The 24541-nt window shown below is 37.7% G+C and overlaps 1 pseudogene; it reads left to right on the top strand.

Moving 5' to 3' along the window:
* The window catches only part of LOC132054365 (guanylyl cyclase 1-like), an 81074-nt pseudogene extending 56813 nt beyond the window's left edge, over positions 1–24261 (top strand).
* The last annotated feature ends 280 nt before the right edge of the window (positions 24262–24541 follow it).

Genomic DNA, 24541 nt, shown 5'->3' with positions numbered 1-24541 from the left:
AGTTAAAGCTTATTTTAGTTTTTAGCTTGTATCTGCACCTGACTATTCCTGAAGTCATATTCATATTATCCCTCGATTAATCCATTTTTTGTTCGAGTTAAATATGAGTGGATCGGATATTTTATTTGTTTTTGGTTAACTCCTTTTTACCCGCTCATATCTAATCCGCTCCGACCTGCTCGTTTGCCACTCCTAGTTATTACTGTATATGAATAAAAAGCTATTAGGAACCCACACACTTTAAATCCTGGATCCGCCTCTAATAACAGCATTTGGGAAGAAAAGGGGGCTAGGAAGAACGTCATGTAGTGAAGTTTAACCTGATAAAACTGACAATAATAGCAACAACACTCGGTATATATATTTGGGGGGAGGGGAGGGACGATCGATGGTTACTGGACTTGCTTTAGGTAAGAATGAAAATGTCAAGTTTCCTTTGGAGAAGGAGTTGATGATTTTAGTATGATGTAAATATATTTATAACCGAAATCATATTTATGAGGAAAATGATGAGAGAGGAGGCGTGGATAGTGTTTAGTAGTACTACTTTTCTTTTTCAAAATGGTTAGTTGGGATCCCGCATGTGTACTCTGTTTCATAACTCCTGGGCCACAAGCCTTGACTATTGCAATAATTGAATGCTAACACATCAGCTTGCTCCCTAGCCCCGCTATCATGACATTTACATAGGGAGTAGGGGTATGTTTTTTGTATATATACACTTACATAGGTACAATATGAATACAAAAGCCTATCCATTTGTTCTGTTATTAATTAAGATGTCTAGGAAGAAGAATAATCTCTTGAACTTTTGTCCCCGCTTAACAAAATTATTAAAACATATCCTTAACTTTGAAAACTCCACTGGACAAAACTTTGGTTGCCCATTTAGGCTCCTGCCTCATAGATGAACTAATTTACGCCCTCAACTTATGCCCAATGGGTAACAAAGGCTTTGCCCAATGAATTTTCTTAAGCTGAGGTCATTTAATACAAATTGTTAAGCGGGGCCAAAAATTCAAGACCACCCCTTATGGGAGTCATTCTTGCAAATCATCCCTGTAGGAGGGGCCCTCTAGTTGAAGTGATGATGCTGAATCTGAAGCCATTTGTGAGTCCTTTAGAGGGGGGGGTTGCCATTTCGAAATTTTAAGATGAGAAAAGGTGACATGAGATGGATTAGCCATGCCTTACATAGACCTCCACATGCATCAGTTTGAAAGTGTAACACTTCGATGATATGAGGTGATAAAAGGAGTCCGCAACTTAAATGACCCAAAAAGTGGTCGGAGGTACTAAAGTAACTCATTAAAAAAAGAAAGTTACCAAACTAACCTTTGCACACTAATTTAGTGCGCAATAAGACCAAACTGTAAATTTACAATTAAGTCCTATTGTGCACTAAATTAGCGCGCAATAGGTCTTTAATAAAACGGCCCACCATCTTCCCCACCTCGATGGTCTCCCCACCGTTTTTAATAAAAAAAAAAGATCAATAACCAAAAAACAGTGGTCTCCAGATTAAAAAAAAACATTGTTTTCGTGTTATTTTTTAACCCGAAAGTCAATATTCTTGGTATATTCAAGGCAAGAAACTAGTTTCAAGGCTTGAATTTTGAAATAAAGCGGCGTAGAACTCGATTTCAAAAACTCAAAAACAACCTTCAATGTAGATATTTTACTATGAATTTTCTATTACATTGTTAAATATATTATTATCCTAAGCATGATTAAGGTGTGTTTCGAAAAAAATGAATTACACCAAAAAAAAAAAAATTGCCCAATAAGGGTTGCCCAGTGCGCGATCAGCCCCTTTTTTCATCTTGTTTTTAATTTTTTTTGTTAATTATTTGTTAATGATATGTTAATCTTTAATGATTTGTTAATTGTTTGATTAGCTACTTGTTAATTATTTGATAATGATATGTTAATCTTTAATTTTTTGTTAATGATTTGTTAATTTTTTGATTATAGTAAAATATACTAATCTCCTAATAATTTATATATTTGTTAATTTATTTATTTGTAAAATTGTTTAATCCATGTTAATTATTAATGTGCTAATTAGTTATCTAACTTTATGTGTTAATCTAATTTTATTTGCTAATTAGTTGTTATATGTTACACCTCGGATTTTTTTTTTTTCGTTGATGTATAGGGGATAGGCTAATGAGGAGTACGGAGTATACGATGTTTCCATGAGTAAAAACTAGCATTTGATGATTCTAAATAAGATTGGAAAGACATTCGAGTCAAGGAAGGAAAAGTTGTTAAGGAATCGAGCTATAAGTTAGTGTATTGGACGCAAACTACGAGTATTGAACTAATGACGTCTTAAGGATGTCTTGGAGAAGAGTTATGACATCCCTTAGATTGCTAATGAAGTGATAAACAAGTGTTAAGAAGGTTCCATAAGGATTGGAGATCAAACGAAGCGACGGAACAACTTTGGTGAAGCGATGATTTCCACGACCACTTCCACGGCCCATATAATATTCCACGGACCGTGGATGGGTCCGTGGAACTCCCGACAGAGAGGACAGCCAACTGGTCGTGAACCACGACCAGTTTCACGGACAACATCATGTTCCACGGACCGTGGAACCGATCCGTGGAACTCCCGACGGACCGTGAACTTGGTTCAATTATATAAATGAGTTCCCACTTCATTTCTTTCATTCCATACACTCCTCCATCTCTCTCAAACCCTCTAGAACCTTCCACACATTTCATCCACAAGAAAAACCAAGGAAAAACAAGGATCAACAACAAGAATCTAGGTGAATCAATCGAAGGAAACCTCATGGAAGTCATCTAAACCAAGAAATTCAAGAAAGGGTGAACTAGGGTTTTGGTGCAAGAAGTGTATTGTCATCCAAGGCTTGTTCCTCCATCATCTAAGGTATGTTTTATGGTATTTCCATGATGTTTAAAGTACTACTAAGTTGAAACACTTGAATTACCAAAGAATACATGAAATGGGTCATAAATGTGACAATAGTGTTGGTTATGAATAGAAGTTTGGTTTGAGTTGTGAATATTGATATGTTGAGATTATGAATACGTTACAAATGACATTTAGGACATGAAGTAAGTGTTGTATGTGAAAGAACATGAAGGTGAGTTTCGGTCATGAATATGGAGAATTTGGAGTGAAATTCCTAAGTGTGGATAATGCGAATGGATTATGCTTATTGTTATGGTATTGTGATCGTTGAGATGAAAGTTGAGGGTTGATGTAGAATATGGTGGAAAGTAGTATAAACAAAGGAAACGCTGCCCAATTTTCTATAACTTTAGTAAGTACGCTCTCATGATTGTCTAACTAATGTTGATACGAATCTCATTGAAGGTATTAACGAGTGCATTGAAAGAAGATGAGCAAGCAATCGAGTATTTAAACGACAAAGGTATGTAAGGCTTAATCTTTTTTTCTAAGGCATGACTCTACGGTATGAATCCTCCTATCTTTCTATGACCCCTCTACACATGTATGTATCGGAATGATGAGTCTATGTTATAAAGAGCTCTCATGAGATGAAGTTAAGAAGGTATGTTGTGAATATGATGATGAGCCCAAGTCTAGAGATCCTAAAACATATGACACAAGATTCCTACGAGTTACTGACCTTCATACGACCCTTTACTATTACTTATTGTTGCTAGACCTAGTTATGGTGTTCGTTTCTTTCCTTTCAAGGCATGATTTTCCCTCCTTATCTATGAGTCTCCTAATTTCCGAAGAGCTAAGAGTCTACGTTCACGAATAGCCATACGAGAGAGAGATAAGAGATATATTATGAGTACGATAGTAATGACGATGAGTCTATGAACATAAGGAGCTGTAGATGTGTAAGATAGAGAAAAGAGACAAGGCAAGTATGATAACGATAATGTCAAGCTAAGCCTAGAGATGCTATAGTCTATGATATGATGCTCTTGTTAAGCCAATGAAGCTATCCATAGCCATTGATGTTGATCATCATTCACACTCACCTTATGTTTGTTCCTTCAAGGTGAGGCGAACCTTTACGAATGCTCATAGTGATATCGGGGTTCACGACCTTATGTCACCCCGACATAGCCATAGCCACCTCCAAGTCCTAACGTATGTTTTGTCGATGTATGTATATGTGATGATGCTAATTATGGTAAAGCCTTGATATTATGTTCCTATAAAGCCAATGGCACAACTTATAATCTATTGATGTTGATTAGTATATACACTCACCTTATGTGTGTTCCTTCAAGGTGAGGCAGAATGCCCATAAATGCTCCATAATGTAATCGGGTCACCCCGATAAAGTATAAATAGCTAAGAGTCTCTATGCATGTAATATAATAAGTATATGATGATAAGCATACTATGATGAGTTATGATACGCATATTATGAAAGACATATTATGATAAGTATGCTATTAAAAGCATAATTTTGATGGGCATGTTACGATAAGCATGATGTAATGAATGTATGATGATATCACACCGCGCCTATATGGCCGAGCAGCCACCGCCAAAGCGGGCAGTTATACACCATGACCAAACGGCATGGGCAGCGCCACTAGTGGACAACATGAGATAATCTCCTGGACGCAGGAGGCCTGGACGCGGGCTAATATTATTGATTGTCACACCGCACCTACATGGTCGGGCAACTTATACCACCGCACCTAAATGGTCGGGCAGCTTATACACTTATGCATACATGAAATGATGATGTTTATGAGAGTAAGTCAGCATGCACTATTTCTTTTATGATACAGTCAGTACAAATTGCTCCTCATTGATGCCTCCTTATTTTATTGACATCTTATTATTGTTTATGCCTTACATACTCAGTACAATATTCGTACTGACGTCCTTTTTCTTTGACGCCGTGTTCATGCCCACAGTAGACAACAGACGGTACGGATCCATAGTGAGCTATCGCCAGAGTTGCGAAGCCCTCCTTTATTCCGGAGGTGCTATTCTTGAGATGTTACTTTGTGTATATATGTATATATATTTTGGGCATGACGGGGTCCTGTCCCGTCCATGTATCTAGTACTCTAGTAGAGGCTCGTAGATGCGTATGTGTGGGTAGCATGGTCCCATAGTCGTCATGTATATGCAAGTTCATGTATATTATCATTTTGATAGCCCAAAGGGCCTATGTTATATAAGTAAATGTGTTTTAAATGGAAAACGTTTTCTATGTTTATAAAGGGTAAGAAATGTGATCGAAGACAGGATAAGACATAGGAGGAGTGGTGCTCGGTGGTCAGCCTCGGGTACCCGTCGCGGCCCCTAGTCGGGTCGTGACATTATACCCCGCATTTTTCAGAACATGAGTATGACATGTACCTCACCGTAGTAATGGAGTGTCGGAGACGTCACATGATGTTTTGAAAGGCACAAGCCATAGAAAGTACGTAACAACGAAGAAAAAGGGTGAATTACGATCTCGTAAGTCGTAATCGGGAAAAGAGTATTTTGGAACCCGAGAACATGGCCATTATTAGTATAATAATTGATAAATATCATGTATGGAGAGTTTCGAAATATTTCGAGATCGAGCTAATTGAAGAAAATAAGTTCGACGAAAATTTGAGAAATGCTGGACGGATTTTTAGTCAACTTTGGAGGCGCATATCTCCTAGTATATATGGATTTTTAAGGTGTTTTAAGAGCCTAAAATAAAGCTCGTCGAGTCTAGTTTGTAATGCAACAAACCATTCATCGATAGGACATCGGAGTAGAGAATTATAGACGTTACAAACCGAGCTGATGAAGCAGAAACAAAAGCGCAACGGGGCGCTACGATCGCTACGATCGTAGCTACAGTGCCCGCCTCAGCCCCTATAAAAAGGGTTAAAACCCCATTTTTTCATCTAAAAAGTTCCAAAAATTTCCAGAAAATTCAGCAACAAAAGCGAGCAGTATACATCACAAAAATTGAGGATTTTGAGTGAAATTTCAAGTTACGGAATATCAATCGAGGTCCGGGCAACGCGTAGACGCGATTATAATTTCGTTTGGTGTTGGAGTTATCTTGGGGACAAGAAAATGATGAAGATTTTGCTACCTTCATAAAAAATAAGGTATGAATTGTTAAATCTCTTTCTCTATCAATATGAATTAAGGAATAATTTCAAGAATAGTGGTTATGGTGCGTTGTGTTGATGTTGTTGATTTATGGATTGAGGGTTGAAGAGAAATTTGGATAAAAATACATATAATTATCTTGTAGGATGTTGAGGATGTTGTTATTGATGTTGTTAGTATTAATTTCGACTTCCTTACTGAAATAAAGTTATTAATTAGTCGTATCCCAAGTTGGTTAGTTGGGAAATGTAGAAAATAGTGTGTGGGCTGTTTTATGGCATATGTTGGTGTTAGAAATGATGTTATTACTATTGGTATTGTTGTTGATATTGTTGGTTGTTGAATTGAATTTCGGGCTAGGCACATAAACAGGGAAAATGCTGCCCGAATTTCGACAGAATTTAAAAAGGGCTTTCATTAAGTGTTTAAGACGAGCGTATGACGATGATCCTAACGATATTATGAATGGTTCTATATGTAGATTACGAGGCTACGAATAATTCTTAAGCGAGTTGCAAGACAGGAAATAAGTTGGAAATCGAGAATCATCTTCCAGGTATGTTAAGGCTCGCCCCTTTCTTTCAAAGGCATGATTCTTAGATTACGAGTTCATAAATGCTTCCATAACTTCGTTGTTTTCAAAAGTTAGAAGTCTATGATTCCAAGGCATGATTTCTTTTCCCGATAACCCATAAATGCTTTCCAAAATGTCCGTATTTTTCCAAAACGGAGGTTTATGACTTTGTAAGCTTTCATGACAACAACGATGGATATGTCCTACAATGACAACGATGATGTCAAAGATTAGAATATTTTCCTACAATGAATACGATGATGATGATTCCATGTTTAAAGGTTCCAAGTTTACGATTTCAATGACGATGTGAGAATGTTGAGCCACTTCTTGATTTCTCAATTTTATTCATGGATGATGACTATTTCCTTTAAGATTCCAAAGATACATGACTTGATGCCATATGAGATTTATGATCCTATTCTATGTTTTCTCTTAATTTTATTCTTCATTGATAGTCTCACCTTAAAAATAATTGTTCCTTCAAGGTGGGACAAAGCGACGATGATTATTCCATAATATACTCGGAGGCTACCGACCTTACGTCACTCCGATATAATTGTGGCTTTTGATTGGGCTCTCATGCATGCTTTATATATATGTATGTATTTTCTCACACCGCGCCGCGCTATAGTCGGCCGGGCAGGCACGTAGATGTGCACACCACTGCAGTGGGCATGTTATGATATCGCCCCGGACGCGGGCTAACGATGATAACACCGAGCCTTAAATGGCCGGGCATGATACTACTTATATATCACACCGAGCCTTCATGGCCGGGCATGTTACTTTCACACCGAGCCTTTATGGCCGGGCATGTTACTATGTATATGTATGAAATGTTTTTTTAAAAAGGCTAAGCATGCATGACATCCGCCTTACGAGGCATCTAGATGTTCGGTGTTATCTCTCTTACTCATTGTTACTTTTCATATCTATATTATGTTATTATTCCCGCCTTACATACTCGCACATTATTCGTACCGACGTCCCTTCGTGGACGCCGTGTTTCATGCCACGCAGTGTGTATACGACGAGTGAGATATGGCTGAAGATGTTTCACCGGATTGGCGAGCTCCATTTCTTTCCGGAGTGTTGCCGAGTCGAGTATCCATGTCATGGTATAATGATTTATGTTAGAGACTTTGCGACAGAGTCACGTATATAGTATGTCGGTTTTTGCAAGCGGCTCCATAAGCCGATGTACGCCATGCATTACTTTACGTATTTCATATGATCACGATCTTACTTGATTTGATAAAGACGGAAAGAATGTTTTTTTCTCGAAAACTTTCATCATGCTTTTCATTCCATGACTTAAGGGCCCAATGAGACTATGAGTATAACGAGAGCCAGTGGGTTCGCTCGACTCTAAGTAAGGGTCGGGTGCCCATCATACCCTATCAGGATTGGGGTGTGACATTAGTTATCTAGTTTTATGTGCTAATTAGTTATCTAATTTTATGTGCTAATTAGTTATCTAATTTATGTGTTAATGTGCTAATTAGTGGTCTAATTAATTATCAATTGTTAATTAGAAATAGTTAAACCTTAATTTCCTTAATATTATGTTAGTTAATTGTAGTTAATCCTTAGTTTAGGATTGAACATCCTTAGTTTAGGATTAAAAATAGCATTAATATAATATTAGTTAGCTAATTGTAGTTAGTATAATAATTAATGAACAATTATTAATTCGCAAATTTAGATAGTTAAGATAATTTCCCGTTAAAGGATTAGTTAGTTAGTATAATTGAACATCCTTAGTTTAGGATTGAACATCCTTAGTTTAGGTTTGAACATCCTTAGAAATCCTTAGTTTAGGATTGATCATCTTTAGTTTAAAATTGAATATCTTTACTATAATTTTTTGATAAAATATTACATAATTAATAGTACATGTTAATGATTAATTAAAAATGCGTAAAATAGATACGACAACTCCATAGATCCCGACCCCCTTAGCCAAAGGTAATTCATCTACAGCAGCATCATAGGTCCCAACTAGTATGGGATGAGCATGTAATTGCCAGCCACTTGTTTCGTCCCCGGTTGATGGAACAAGCATGGGATATTTTAGGCGCTCAGCCCTCACATCGTCCCATCTTAGATATACTATATCAGGGCGGTATCTACCGTTGTGTCGCTGCTGGTTGGGTATAACATGATAGGGCTCTTGTGACGGCTATGATTGAGCAATGGCGACCGGAGACCCATACAGTTCATCTCCGCACTGGTGAGGACACTATCACCTTTCAGGATATGGAGGTCACTTATGGTCTACAGGTAAATGGACGTGCATTGTATATTGAGGAGCCTCGGTGATGTGATTCTTCGAATTAACAAAGAACCAATCGACCAGGATCTTGTTCTTGAAGCGATTTGATGGGCAGATTCAAGAAACGGACGTAAATCGGGCTATAGTTCTCGAAATTATGTGCTTTCAAGACGAGGAGAAAGATGACGATTTGAACTATAAAAATAACTATTGAATCGTTTAAATCAAGTAAGTATTGAAGGCGGAATGATGGAAAGAAAATTAGGGTTTTGGGTATGAACTAGAATGAATTTTAATCAAGAAACGCGTTCATGAATGATCAAGAACAAATAAAATTCCTAAGTCACCACTTGAAATCAATTAACATGATAAAGAAACACCATACGCTATTGAAAACAAGATAAAGACTATCACCACCTTGCTTGGAACCAAAAACAAGGATAATGAACAAGAAATATATAAAATAACTCTATTGCAAAATTTAGGTTTATGCTAAAAACGTGAATTCTATATTTATAAGTCATGAGAACCCTTTATATGACTCTCATTATCAATGATCACCGAACATACCTTACCATGTGAGGTACATCTAATGCGGAAAAGAGATTCTTTTTTCTTTTCATCTTCTTGAACCCAACTTCCTCCTCTTGGTTGCATATTCATGATACTCCTCAACTGTGCTCTGATACCAAATTGATGTGATTCTTCGAATTAACAAAGAACAATCGATCAGGATCATGTTCTTGAAGCGATTTGATGGGCAGATTCAAGAAACGGACGTAAATCGGGCTATAGTTCTCGGAATTATGTGCTTTCAAGATGAGGAGAAAGATGATGATTTGAACTATAAAAATAACTATTGAATCATTTAAATCAAGTAAGTATTGAAGGCGGAATGATGGAAAGAAAATTAGGGTTCTGGGTATGAACTAGAACGAATTTTAATCAAGAAATGCGTTCATGAATGATCGAGAATAAATAAAATTCCTAAGTCACCACTTGAAATCAATTAATGTGATAAAGAAACACCACACGCTATTGAAAACAAGATAAAGACTATCACCACCTTGCTTGGAACAAAAAATAAGGATAAAGAACAAGAAATAGAGAAAATAACTCTATTGCAAAATTTAGGTTTATGCTAAAAACGTGAATTCTATATTTACAAGTCATGAGAACCCTTTATATAGGCCTAGGGTCTCTTCTTTTATGAATACAAATCCCTATTCTACTCTAGAAAGGAAATAGCTAAAAACAAGGAAAGTAAAATCCCTATTTTATAAGGAAAAGGATAAAGAAAACTAGAATCATACTACAACTAAGATAAAGATTCTAGTAATGATAGGAAATTAAATCCTACTATAATATAAATCAAGAAACAAGAAACCTATTTAGAAAAGGATTCAAGAAACAAGAATGGGAAATAATCTTCAAACTTGAGCTTCTTGGACTTTTCTTTTTCTTGAATTTCAGTCTTGTGTTTCTTGATTTTCTTGGATTTCTTGATCTTCTTCATCTTTCATCACTCGGTAGATGCCGTCGTATCGGGAGGAGTTAACTAGGCTCACTGGTTTCGCGCCTCAGGAGGGTGATATATGGGGATAGAGTCGGGTGTCGATGCATTCCCTCTCTACTCACTTGCGCCTCGTAGACATGAAGCATCCGATTACAGAGGACACACCTCAGGTGGATGTTGACCGACGTGCTCGTCTGTACCTTATCTTCATATTCGGGGGCATCCTGTTCCCGAACATATGGGGTTCCCATGTGAGCTTGGGGTATTTGCCGTTTTTGGAGCATTAGGGTGAGTTGGGATGTTACAGTTGAGGTGCTGCTGCTCTGGCTTACATGTATCGAGGTCGAGCATCTATGGGCTCGAGGATCGATGTCATTGCATTTTTCCCGCTCCTCCAGGTAATATATTTAAGTGTGTGTAATTTTATTCTAAATATAACTTTTTAAAACGACGACTAATAATTTTTTTTTAATGACCTTTTTAGATATGGGTGTGGACTAGGATGAGACCTTTTTAGCCCATAGCTGCTCACCCTCCGCTTGACTATATTGTTGATATGATGCCATACGCGCAGACATGGTTGGGAGGCGCAATCCGAGATGTGGATACGCACCACAGAGTTCTCTCATTCGGGGATCAGCTAGATTGTATGATGGCGGACACGGTAAGTTTTTTTGATTTAACATGAGTATGTTATTATTATTATTTTAAAACTATTTTAATCTTATATTATTAACTAATTCAATTCTTTTTACAGGCTATTATATGGACGACGTATGATCAAATTTTGGATCAGCTGCCGACGTTTAGTAAAACTGGTGAGCCCACGTGAAGATCGCGGTGTCCGTTGATACATATGGATATCGTTGAGGATAACGCGCCCGACTGCGTCTTATGACAGTTCGGCCATGTACAGAATATACCTGAGGCGGTTACTTGGGAGCACGACCATTATTTGCCGGACGAGTGTGTGATTGTCACTGATGCATGGCGGGCCTTTATGTAGCTCCAGGTCCAGCGTTGGGATCAGAGGATGGGGACGGTAGCGGTGGTCGGACATGCGACTCCGATCCAGAGGTACATGGAGTGGTACACGTGGATCACTCGCAGCTTGATTGGCAACCCCACAAGGCCTCATACAGATGGCCGAGGATATGCAGCACTCGCAGGATAGTATGAGGCATTGGTAAGTTTTATTGGTCATAAACTTAATTAATCGTCTTATGTATTACGTTACAAATTTATTCAATCATTAATATTTGCAAACAAATGCAGCTACGGACCGTACAGAGGATGTGCTGGGATATCTTGGACCATATGGAGGCCTCCGAGACAGCAGGATATGCAGCGCAGATAGTTCAGCTACTCGAGGGTGGTATGCTACAGGCACATGAGCTCGAACATCTCAACAAGCGTGTTCCAGAGGTCCCGCATCAGGTAGCAGGTGGTCGTGATTGTGGTCATGCCGGAGGTGGTAGTGGTAGAAGGGGGGTGACAGAGGGGGTAGTGCCCGAGAGAGTAGGGGTAGACGGGCTGGTGGTCGAGGTAATAGGGACAGAGGGGCTGGTCACATAGGGGGTAGGGCCAGAGGGGCTGGTGGTCTAGTAGATGAACCTGACGAGCATGCTCCAGTTTCAGCTCCAGCCGAGCAGCTTCCGTCGACTTCTTACTGACCGTCGACTTCAGAGCATCCATCGACTTCAGGGCGACCATCGACATCTCTATATACGCCGGATTTATTTTTAGATCACATGTTCTGGCCATCATTTGCACAGCCGCCAGTTCGTCATCCACAGGGTGAGCAGCCAGTTTGTGATCTACAGGGTGGCACGGAGCTGGACTTTAACACCTTATTCGAGGACTTTGACATGTTTGAAAGCCCAAGATGTAAGTGTTTAAAATAATTATGTTAACAAATTAAAATATTTATACTAATTATTTTATAATTTTCCATTTCTTAGGTTCCAGCTCCAGCTCCGGCACCATCTACATCTCCGGCTCCGGGGCCCGCTCAGGAGACCGTTGAGGAGCCAGCTCAAGAGCCCTCTCACCAGCCATCTCAGGAGCCCGTCGACACACAGGTTTGATTTTTTACAATAAAATAATGTATTAATTAATTGTTTATATGTTATTTCATGTTTAGTTTAGAATAAATCTAAACTAAATTGTTTATATGTTATTTCAGGTTCATTCATCTGTGCTTGCAGACCCGTCTCCTACTGAGTTTGAGTCATCTCCTGAAGCTCACATTTCAGCCACAGTTGTCTTCCATAGGAAGCATGTTTTAAACAGGGGCCCAAGGAAGGGAAGGCAGGATGATCATGCCATAGAGCATGTATGGATTAATAAGAAGAAGGGGGATGGAGATGATGGTAAGGGTGGTGGGGGTGGTGGGGTTCGCCTTAGTCCTAGGTTTATTCTAAAGGCTCCCACATGTGGGACCTAGGGGGATGAAGATTGTGTATTTGTAAATAAAATGTACATTTTATGTTAATATTATATTTTTTTGGTATTATTTTCTTAATGATAATTAGTTATCTTAGTTTTTATTATTGTTTAATAATAACTCGTGTGACGTCTTAAATTAATCAAAATACTATAAAATAAAACACTTAAACCTAAAGATAACAAGTTTTTAAACAAATAAAACTTACTTTGGGGCACTTTACAATCCCTAAAATGACGATCCAAACGTATAGGTATACTTGATGTGTTGAGCCTATATTATTGTTCGCAGAATTTGTCACACCCTAATTTCCGATAGGGCATGATGGGCGCCCGACCCTTACTTAGGGCCGAGCGAACCCGCTGACTCTCGTCATACTCATAATCATACTGGGCCCGCAAAACATGACATAAGCACATAATGAAAAATTTTCAGAAAACAAACATGCCTTTCGTCTTTTTTAAATCAAATAAAATCTGTAGTCATAACAAATCTGTAACATAATGCATAATCATACACCGCCATAGCCGCTTACAAACCGACGTCTTATACACACGACACCGTCGCAAAGTCTCTACCAACATCTCGAGATACCATACAAAAGCATTCGTACTCGGCGAGAAGACTCGGAGGAAATGGAGCTCGCCAATCCAAATGGAATGTCTTCCGCTAACATCACTTACTTATCCGTGGGTACCACGCGGCGAAACGCAGCCCGAAGAAAGGGAGGTCGGACGGAATATGTCGAGTATGCAAAGCGTAAAGTACAGAAAACGAAATCATAACCGAAGTCAGGAGTACAGAAAGTGAGCACAATAGTCAAAATACCAAGGTGCTTGCATCTGACATACAAATCATACATAAGAGGTACAGAAGACAAATATGATAATCAGAATACCAAAATGCTTCGCTTTCTTTTGAAAAACATTTCTTTCTCATATATACGGAAAATCAAACATATCATATAAGCTGACATTAACCGACTGATCATAATCCGGCACCGTCAAAATCACATATCATATGCACACATATCGTGTCCCGGCCCTCTAGTGAGGGACTCGGCAAATAAGATCATATCATCATATTATCACATATCACATATACACATACCACGGCCAAATACGCAACGGCAATAGCACATATACACATACCGCGGCCAAATACCCAGCGGCAATATCACATATACATATACCGCGGCCAAATACCCAGCGGCAATATCACATATACATACACCGCGGCCAAATACCCAGCGGCAATATCACATATACACATACACACATATACATATACACACATACCGCGGTCAGGAACCCAACGGTAATATCACATGCACACATACCGCGGCCAGGAACCCAGCGGTAATATCACATACACACATACCGCGGCCAGGAACCCAGCGGTCAACATCACATAGTGCGCACGATAACACAACCGGCCCGGGACTCGGCGAAAGAAGTAATAACAGAATGCACAAGCAGAATCAAAAGTAACCAAATACAGTTTAAAACATTTTCAAAGACTTAATAGGTTAATCAAAACGAATCATCGTTTATAAGCCACAACAGTAGTCAAATCAGATTTTCTTCCGAATGCCACTCGGGAACATATCAAACCGAACTTCAGAAGTCATAGTCACGTATCGGAATCATAAGTATACGAATCAACATTTTAGACTCAACAAACAAATATATAATCATACTCGGGGTCGAAAAGGTAGTCATATTAAGTTCTTTTCAAAAAGTCGCTAGAAGTACATAAGGAGAGTCGCGGGACCCACGGATGGGTGTCGACCCGAGCCGGGCCCGCCTATGGAAAACATAGTCATCATACATCATGGAATCATTTTTGAGCATATCAAGGCCATCCGGTTCTGTTTGTGAAAGTTACGGACGTTCGTAGTTTTCGGAATCGTTTAGGAACAAAACTCCTTTTTAAAAACCAACTTTTATGCAACTTTTGAAATTTAGTCATACAAAAGACATAAGATCCTTTCGGAACAAACCGTGTACATAGCATTTCAAATCCAATCATATCAAGGACATACGGATCATGGCTTGACCATATTAAGGATGTCAACATCACAAAGCGAATATGAATCATAAACATGTTCGGATTTTTCAAAGAGAATTACCCCCAAAGTTCATAACATATCATACCTTACTCATATCTAAGACATGCCAAAAGAAGGAAAGGTAAGCTTTACATACCTTAGCCGCTTCCTAAGCTAATCCGAACTTACGTCTCGACTTCTCACGATCTACAATAATGTCATTAGGCACCAAACATTAGTCATAGGCACCTCGGAATCCCATTTTAAGCTCGCACTTTATCTACAGAAATTTGGGCAGCATTTCCCCTATAAGTTCAACAACCCCGAGAATTCAACTCGGCCAATATTACCAACAACAATATTCATACGTTCAAGTACTAATCCAAACCATTTAAACAAGATTCAAGAACATTTCAAACAATCCGTATAATATTCAAAGCAATCCAACAATATACTACTTCACCCGAAATCCGCTAAGTTCAAGAAAATAATCAACAACACATTTCTTCCTTTCAATTTCATCAACCATACCAACAGTTCACACATTAACAACATTATCTTCCATAAATCCATGAAACTATATTTGATTCACATTAGCTTCTAAAACAGCCCGTCAATTACAATCAACACAACACAAGTTTTAATGACACTTAGTCCACCAATTACACGAGATCAACAACATAACACATTATCTCAATCCTTAATCCCTCAATTCAACAAGAACAGCCAACTAAATAAATGTAACTTCATCTCTAATCATCAAATTCCCTTTACTTTCACCATTTGATTCATGACAACAACAACAACAACAACAACAACAACACTAATTAAAATTTACTCACCACTTCTAGCTTAAAAGCACTCCCCACGGCCAAACAAGCTTCAACATCAACCCACACAATTTTTGCATTCAATTCCACATCCACCAATTACATACCAAGATTAATCATTTCCAAAACATGGAAAAGGGAATGGAATCTTACCTTAGAAGCCAAGCTCTTAAAGCCAACATGTAACCTTCTTCAAAAACGACCGTGGCCGTTGTGATCTCCATCTTTTTCCTTCAATTAGTCATAAAATCCCTCAATTTAATTATGTAGAAAGGAAGGAGAGGGGCTGAATTTTCGGAAATTTTGGAACTTTTTTTTGTGCTGAAAAAAAGAGGTTTCTCGCCCCTTAAAACGGAATGTCAAGTCGGTTTTACCGTAGCTACAGATCGTAGCGGTATGTAGCGGTACCGCGGGAATGCTGTTTCTGCGTCGACGATTCGCTTTGTAACGTCTATAATTATCTACTCCGATGTCCTATCAATGAACGGTTTGTTGCATTAAAAACTAGACTCGACGAACTTCATTTTAGGATTTTGAAACACCTTAAAACTCCACATATACTATGAGATATGCGCCTCCAAAGTTGACTAAAATCCGTCCCGCGTTTCTCAAATTTTCGTCGAACTTATTTTCTTCAATTTGCTCAATCCCGAAATATTCCGAAATTCTCCATACATGATATTTATCACTTATTACACTAATAATGGCCATGTTTCCGTGTTTTAAAATATTCTTTCCCGATTACGACTTACGAGATCGTAATTCACCCTTTTTCTTCGTTGTTACGTACTCTCCATGGCTTGTGCCTTTCAAAACATCCCATTACTACGATGAGGTACATGTCAAACTCATGTTCTGAAAACGCGGGATATAACAGGGTTGGGGCCATTTTATTAAAGACCTATTGCGCACTAATTTAGTGCGCAATAGGACTTAACTGTAAATTTATAGTTTGGTCCTATTGCGCACTAAATTAGTGCGCAAAGGTTAGTTTGGTAACTTTTTTAATGGGTTATTTTGGCACCTCCGACCACTTTTTGGGTCATTTAAGTTGCGGACTCGTGATAAAAGGCAACAATTAGAACCAACAATCATATAGACAACAGTTGTGTCAGAAGACCTACAATTTCTCAGAATTAATGTGAAAATGGAAGTGAAAAATTCTATATAGGTGATACACCAACCAGGGGCGGACCCATGTATTATTTTTTGGTGCTCGAGCACCCATTAATTGTGGCGGATACTCTATGTGGACATATTAAAAATATTGAAATTTTGGTATAAAATAATAAATAGCACCCAAGAAACAATAAAAGATCTTGGTGCTCTTGTTAAAAGATTGTAGGCTTTAGGCTAAGCAATGGAGGCGACAAGTTCGAATCTCACTCAAAGTGTTAATTTTAAGGCGAGCACCCATGTCACACCCCTACCAGGAGTATGACGGGCTACGACCCGTAGGTCGGGGACCACCTGACTTATCCGCTACTTTGAACATTATAAACCATAACTCAAAAAACACCTGCACGCAGAAAAGGCCTAACATAGGAATATCCGATCATTCAGCACATGTGTTCATATACGGACCGACAAGGTCGCCACATCATAACGTATATCATAAAGCCGGCAAGGCTAACAGTAAAGTATCAAAAGCTCAAAATAAGGCCGACAAGGCCACCAATATATTATACCATAATATGACCCGGTGGAACTATAAAACATCTAACTGTACACATACGTCTACGAGCCTCTACATAGATTTCAAATGATTATAAGGACAATACCAAATAGACTGCAACTCCGAAGTAAGTGGAGTGCTCCTGAGAATCCGCTGATAGAACACCTACGGGTTTGATCCGTCTCCCTGCCTACCTGCGGGCATGAGCGCGGCGTCCACAAAAGGGACGCGCACGAATAATGTACTGAGTATGTAAGGCATGAATAACAACATAATATAGATATGAAAGGGAACATGGAATAAAGGAGATAACCTGTACATCTGGATGCCTCATAAGGCGGTGTCATGCATGCTTAACCTTTAAAACAAATATTTTTATACATATATATAGTACCATGCCCGGTCATTAAGGCTCGGTGTCATATATATAGTATCATGCCCGGCCATTAAGGCTCGGTGTCATATATATAGTATCATGCCCGGCCATTAAGGCTCGGTGTTATCATCATTAGCCCGCGTTCGGGCCTCCCGCGTCTGGGGCAATATCATAACATGCCCACCGCAAGGTGGTGCATATCTACGTGCCATGCCCGGCCGACTATAGCGCGGCCCGGTGTGAGAAAATACATACATATATATATATATATATATATATATATATAAAGCATGCATGAGAGCCAAATAAAAGCTATAAATACATCGGAGTGACGTAAGGTCGGTAACCTCCGATTATGTTATGAAATAATCATCATCACTCTATCTCACCTTGAAGGAACAATTATTATAAGGCGAGATCAACAACAATGAATAAAAATCAAGAAAATCACGAAAATAACTCAACATTCTCATATTCACATTGAAATCATAAGCTTGGGACTTTTAAACATGAAATCATCATCATCGTCGTAATCATCATAGAAACATTTTCATCTTTAGCATCGTCATTAACATTGTAAAAACATGTCCGTTGTTGTTGTCATAAAAGCTTATAGGATCATAAATCTTTGACTCGGAAAATAGGGACATTTTGAAAAACATTTATGGATTATCAAGGAAGAAGTCATGCCTTTGAATCATGAACTCTAACTTTTGGAAGTAAGGAGGTTATGAAACATATGTAGGGAATTATAACATAGGAGTTTCTAGAAATAGGATCACCGTCATCATAAAACATGTTTATCTTTAGCATCATAAGAACTCTATGAATCATGAATCTCTAGCTTTTGAGAATAAGAATATTCTTGGAAAACATTTATGGATTCACAAAAAGGGATCATGGGACATTCGGAAAACACCTATTGGATTCATAAGAAATGAATCATGCCTTTAGAAGAAAGGGACTAGCCTTAACATACCTAGAAGATAATTTCTCGACTTCCAACTTACTTCCTGTCTTGCAATTCACTTAAGATCATTCGTAGCCTCGTAATCTACATATACAACCATTCATACTATTGTTAGGCTCGTATGGTCATACGCTCGTCTTAAACCCTTAATTTAAATCCATTTAGAATGTTGCAAAATTCGGCAAAGACTCCCCCCGTTTATATGCTTAGCCCGAAATCATAATATCAACAACCAATCAACAACAACAATACCAACATCATCAACACCATTATCCATACCAATATATTTCCTAAAACATCCCACACGATGTTTTCCAAATTTCTTAACTAACCAACTTGTGATACAACTATTTAATAACTTTATTTCCGTAAAGAAGCCGAAATTAATACCAATAAGGAGAGATTCATACCTTTTCTTTGTTAGAACAATAATATCTCCAATATCCACCTTGAATCCAAGCCAAAATACACCGCAAAACGATACTATAAGCGCAACTACACGTTGCCTGGACCTCGATTAATATTCCATCACTTGAAATTACTCAAAGTCCTCACTTTTGTGAGGTAAATATGCTCTCTTGCTTGGCTGAATTTTCTGGAATATTTGGGAGATTTTATGACCAAAAAAATGGGGTTTTGCCCCTTATATAGGCTGCCAAAGTCGGCTTGATCAGCCATGGGAAGATCAGAAAGGGCCATTTCTCGCTTCCGTCAATTGAATTTGTAACGTCCATAATTCTCTACTCCGATGTCATATCGATGAGCGGTTTATTGCGTTGGAAACTAGACTCGACGAACTTCATTTTAGGCTTTTGTTTCACTCCAAAACACTTCATATGCTAAGAGATATTCGTCCCTTAATTTGGACCAAAGTTTTCATACGAAACTTTATCCATCTTTTCTCCAAAGTCGTACTACTCCCCCCGCATGATATTTATCATTTATTATACTTGATAATAGCCATGTTCTTGTGTTTCAAAATAGTCTTTCCCGATTACGACTTACGAGATCGTAATTCATCTTTTACTTCATTGTTACATACTTCCCATGGCTTGTACCTTCCAAAACATCATGGGACGTCTCCGATACTCCATTACTACGGTGATGTACGTGGCATGCTCATGCTCTGAAAGTGCGGGGTGTAACAACCCAGGACCATGAAATCCTGGATCCGCCACTGACACCAACTAGTTGTTATTAAGGCTTAATTGTTACAGTTACACTTACATTAGGTTCAGTGTTTAATATCCAATAGCTCGGAATGACAACAAAGGATTCATAGAGCTGATACCAACTTACTTGTTTAAGGTTGAGGCATAGATTGATTTGATTTACTAATCGATCCTTACTTGTTCTCGGGCCAGATTGGGGCCATATGATGATGTGGAGCATATCGAACCATTCTTGCTTGCTTGTGGCAAGTCCCAAAAAGCTTCAGCCACAGGGTGTGACCTTAATCAGAATTTGCCGTTAGCTAATTATTTGATCTTATGACCAGCATTCATCACAGCTTGTGGACTTCCTATTAAAATAGTACTTCTCTTCCCTCTTGTTTGTAAGCAACTTGCACAGTGTCAAGTTGTCAACTCTAACTTTGTTGAATTTTGCAGTGTCTCTATTTTCTGTTATTCTACAAGTTAAGGAACTTAATTTGCTCACCATAGCTCTATGTTTTTCATCTATGATATAATACATAAACATCCTCGTTTTCCAGTGCAGATCAATTAACAGCAAAGAGATATCTTTACTGATCCTGTCTGGAAATTTTCTTGCAATTGCTTTAGTTGATCAGTACAAATTGAGGTATAATGTTCGTCATTTAATAACTAATCCTTTTTTTTTTTTTACCTTTCTTATATCTTCCTTCCTCCCATACACACGAGCGAGAGAGAGAGATAGATAGATAGATAGATAGATAGATAGATAGATGGATGGATGGATGGATAGATATAGATAGATAGGATAGATAGATAGATTTGCCTTCAGGTCCTTTATTTCTACTTTTGTATATGACTTTTTCTGCAGTCATTCTTGGCTGGAGGATGTTTGTGCTTCAGATTTCTGCAACAGACACCCCAGACTATACTGGTGAGAAGTTTCTTCATTTCTTGCTCCTCATATGTGTTTGCAGCTTTTCAAGTAGAGTGGACTCTAGTAAAATAAATTGGAGCTCAAAAGATTTACTAGTTATTGTGATATTAATTGACAAACAGATTGCTTTATTGCAAAATGTCCATATTCCTAAATATCTTTTCGTCCTCATATGAATGCAATACTAGTTTAACAGGAAAATTAATAGTTTTTGGAAGGGTCCTATAAAATGCACAAGCATGCCATAAATAACATATCCAATTACATCCAGATATATATATATTTTTTTTTGAATCAGGTATGTGATTTTCTTCAAAAAGTGGGGTGATAAGTTGAAAAATGACCTGCTAACAAAATAACTCAAACGGTTGAAAGAATTATTAACTACTAGAAAGTTCACTAATCGCTGGCAGAAATCTTCCAGGATGGAAAGACTTATTCTCGTGTAAATTCTATTCTTCTAAAATTCACTAGCATGGGGAGATGTAGTACATGTTGTTGTTCTCTTTCAACTTCTTGTTTTACAAATGAAAAGAAACTCTGACCTTTTCTGTTTGTAAAGTTTCACTGGACTGTCTTGGCATTCATACGGCGTCATTAAGCGGCATCTAGGTTTAATCAATTAAAAAGATAGTTAATTTGGTCAATGAAATGATTGACTACATAATATATTTCTGATCTGTGTACAGATCTAGTGAACCTCGGTCCTCTTCATACTTGAGTTATTACACAGTTAATAGAATCCAATTTCTGAATCTTGTTTACACAGGTCATTATATTGTCATCTGTGGCTATGACGCTGATGCAGATGAGTTTGAGATTCGTGATCCTGCCAGTTCAAGGTTTTTCTTAATTACCTTCAGCTGCATGCATTTACAAAAAAATCATCTCGTCTTTTGAACATAAGATTAAAAAGGAACTTACAAAAGGACCTTTCCTGATAGAAGATCTTGCCAATACTAATAATGACCTATTTTAACTTTCATGATATTTTTTATCATATAAATGGATGATGAAAGGTAGAAGTTATTTAAAATTTGTTATTGTTGGATGTCTTAATTAAGACGTCAATGATCATTTTCTCTTACTTGGATTTGATATGGGGTGAGGCAAGTTGTTTAGATTATTATTATTGTAGTGTAGAGAGCACAACAAAGGAAAAAAGAGGCTTGTAACATACAGACATGGAGAAGACAAAGACATCAAAAGCATGGACACACCGAATGGACATTTGTATGTTTTGGTGGTTGGATGGTACTGAACAGAGAAAGGGGTTATCTACTGCAAGGGAGGATAATTCCTAAAACACAGTTAAAAGAAGTCATGAAACATTTAGGTTATGTTCATTTTCCTCTAAAAGTCTAATTTTCATGGAAGTCATCGAGTTTGTGATAGGGTGTTCAAATAAGGTTCATTTGGCATTTTATAGGGCACCCAAAGGAATATGGAGCAGTGCAAGGTCCAAGATCACCTGACACACAGAGGATAGCGAACGCTCCATCAGAGAAATATCTGTTTTCAAAGATATAATCTTGTGAAGAGGTCCTAAATACTTGTAATTGCTCTTAATTTCCAGCCATGAGCTGATTATCCAGCAAAGTGAGTCTCCTGAGCTCTGTGTGTATCCATTAACATGGAGATGACACAATTCATGAAAGCTTTTTATGAGTAGCTAGAGGAACATAGTAGTGTATACTGATTTTAGTTACTAAAGCACGTACTAAAGAGTTGTTGGAAAATAAAAGACTTAACTCATCTGACCAGTTTTTCACCAAGCAATTATTTAGAATTAGTTCAAATCATCCTTAGGTGGAATTTCTCTATGTCCTAGCTCTGTCAAAAAGTTGCGATAGTGGGCAGTAGCAGGAGAGTTAATTAATTTGGCATATGATCATCAATGTTTCGTTCTACACACCAGACTGTTAAGTCTTTATTGGGTTGGTCCAAGTCTTTTCTGAGGGAACATGGGTTATTTTGCATGGTTCTACTGAGCAGAGATACTTTCTTTGTAGGTCCATGAAGCTATTTCTTTGAGAGAACATGTAATGCCTCAATATCTGCCTTGATGTTCCTGTATCTTGTCTATGACTGTTCTAAGGGATGGATGATTTGCCTAAAACATGAAGGAACATTTTGTTAGTTTGAGTGGAACTCTTCTTCGGAATCTGTACTTTTAAAGTTGTAATTTTCTTTTTCTTCGTGATTTGATTAACTCGCTCAAGAAATTCATTCTTCATTTGGTGGTGTAGTAGGCAAGAGAGTAGCAAATGTTATCTGTCATAAATTGAAAAAAATCCGTCTTCAAAGAAACCAACTTTTGATTTTTGGATTCGTACGGTGCTTGAGGTTGTTTGATAAACCAGTTAGTTCATATTGCATTCCGTTTGGAAATCTTATGCACATGGAAGGGTCACCTCAAAGTGTTTAGAAAAGGCCAGGAAATCCTTTGGAACTGATGAGGATCTTCTACTAGTAAATTAAGCTGCTTTTGCACATTTTTCTGTGACATGAAAGAATGAAGGCCCATGTACGCATACTTCTTGTTGATTGAGATGCCTGCTTTAGTATCATGTTATTTAATCTGACACTTTTTAATTATCGATGACTATGCAATCAAATTCACTTTAGGTATTTGCTTTGCAAAATCATGCATTTTCATAAAGCATATATTTATTTGTTAGATAAGTAGGAAAACAATGTGTATAGTAATGGGGCATTCCGAGAAATGAACTCGGGACATATCAAACCCTAAAGCATTTACATTTGCTTGCGGAAGAAATGTGATAATCACTCTTTCCTGGTTTGTTGCTTTAAGGGGAACACGCATTTGATTTTTCGACAAAGAAGTAGAAAACGCATCAAAAATTAGATGAACAACAAATGAATTATCAGAACATACTGCAAATTGCAGATTTTACAATACCCGACCTAAACCGCTGGATTATAATAATAAAGATGTTTATCATTCTTCTTGGTATATGTCTACCAATCTACTCAAGTTTTCCCCGTATCTGTCATAAGGTTATGAAAGTTTTAATCAAATAAGATAATAACCTGCTAAATGAAGAAGTGGTAGAGTTAATTATTCTACCATTCATTCTTCTTTTCCAATTGTTATATTCTGTTCCATTACTACTCCCTGGTTTTTTTGGAATTGAAATGCTGAAGATGTCTCGATGATATTATCAAGTTTTTATCTCTTGAATGCAGATCCATGTAGAAAGAGAGGAGACTAAAAGCAGCCGTCATGATCATGGTGATTACTGTATAAACTAGCTACTCTAAATTTGAAAAGAGACTACCTTATTGAATATCGATCATATTCTGTATTTTTTGTTGTATATTATTTTAGGCAATAGCAACTTGAACTTCAGGATTCTCAAAGAATCCTTATTGTGAGAATTCTTAAGAAAGCCATGGGGAAGGGAAAGACTCCGTGCTCTTCATGATTGACAGATAGATTAATAAACACCTTGTGAATTTGTTCCTGAATTGAGAATCTATTCAATCAATAAATGTGATTATAAGATTTTTTATCTTACTTTTTATTTATTTAGATCGTAACAGTAGTAGATAAAACTAACTCGTACATAACTTAAGCCAAGAGTTCTCTTTGTACACTGCGCATTTATGCTTTCCTAATCTTACTC

This window comes from Lycium ferocissimum, chromosome 4, assembly GCF_029784015.1.
Source record: "Lycium ferocissimum isolate CSIRO_LF1 chromosome 4, AGI_CSIRO_Lferr_CH_V1, whole genome shotgun sequence".
Taxonomy (NCBI): domain Eukaryota; kingdom Viridiplantae; phylum Streptophyta; class Magnoliopsida; order Solanales; family Solanaceae; genus Lycium; species Lycium ferocissimum.
This window is presented reverse-complemented; position numbering and strand designations above follow the sequence as displayed.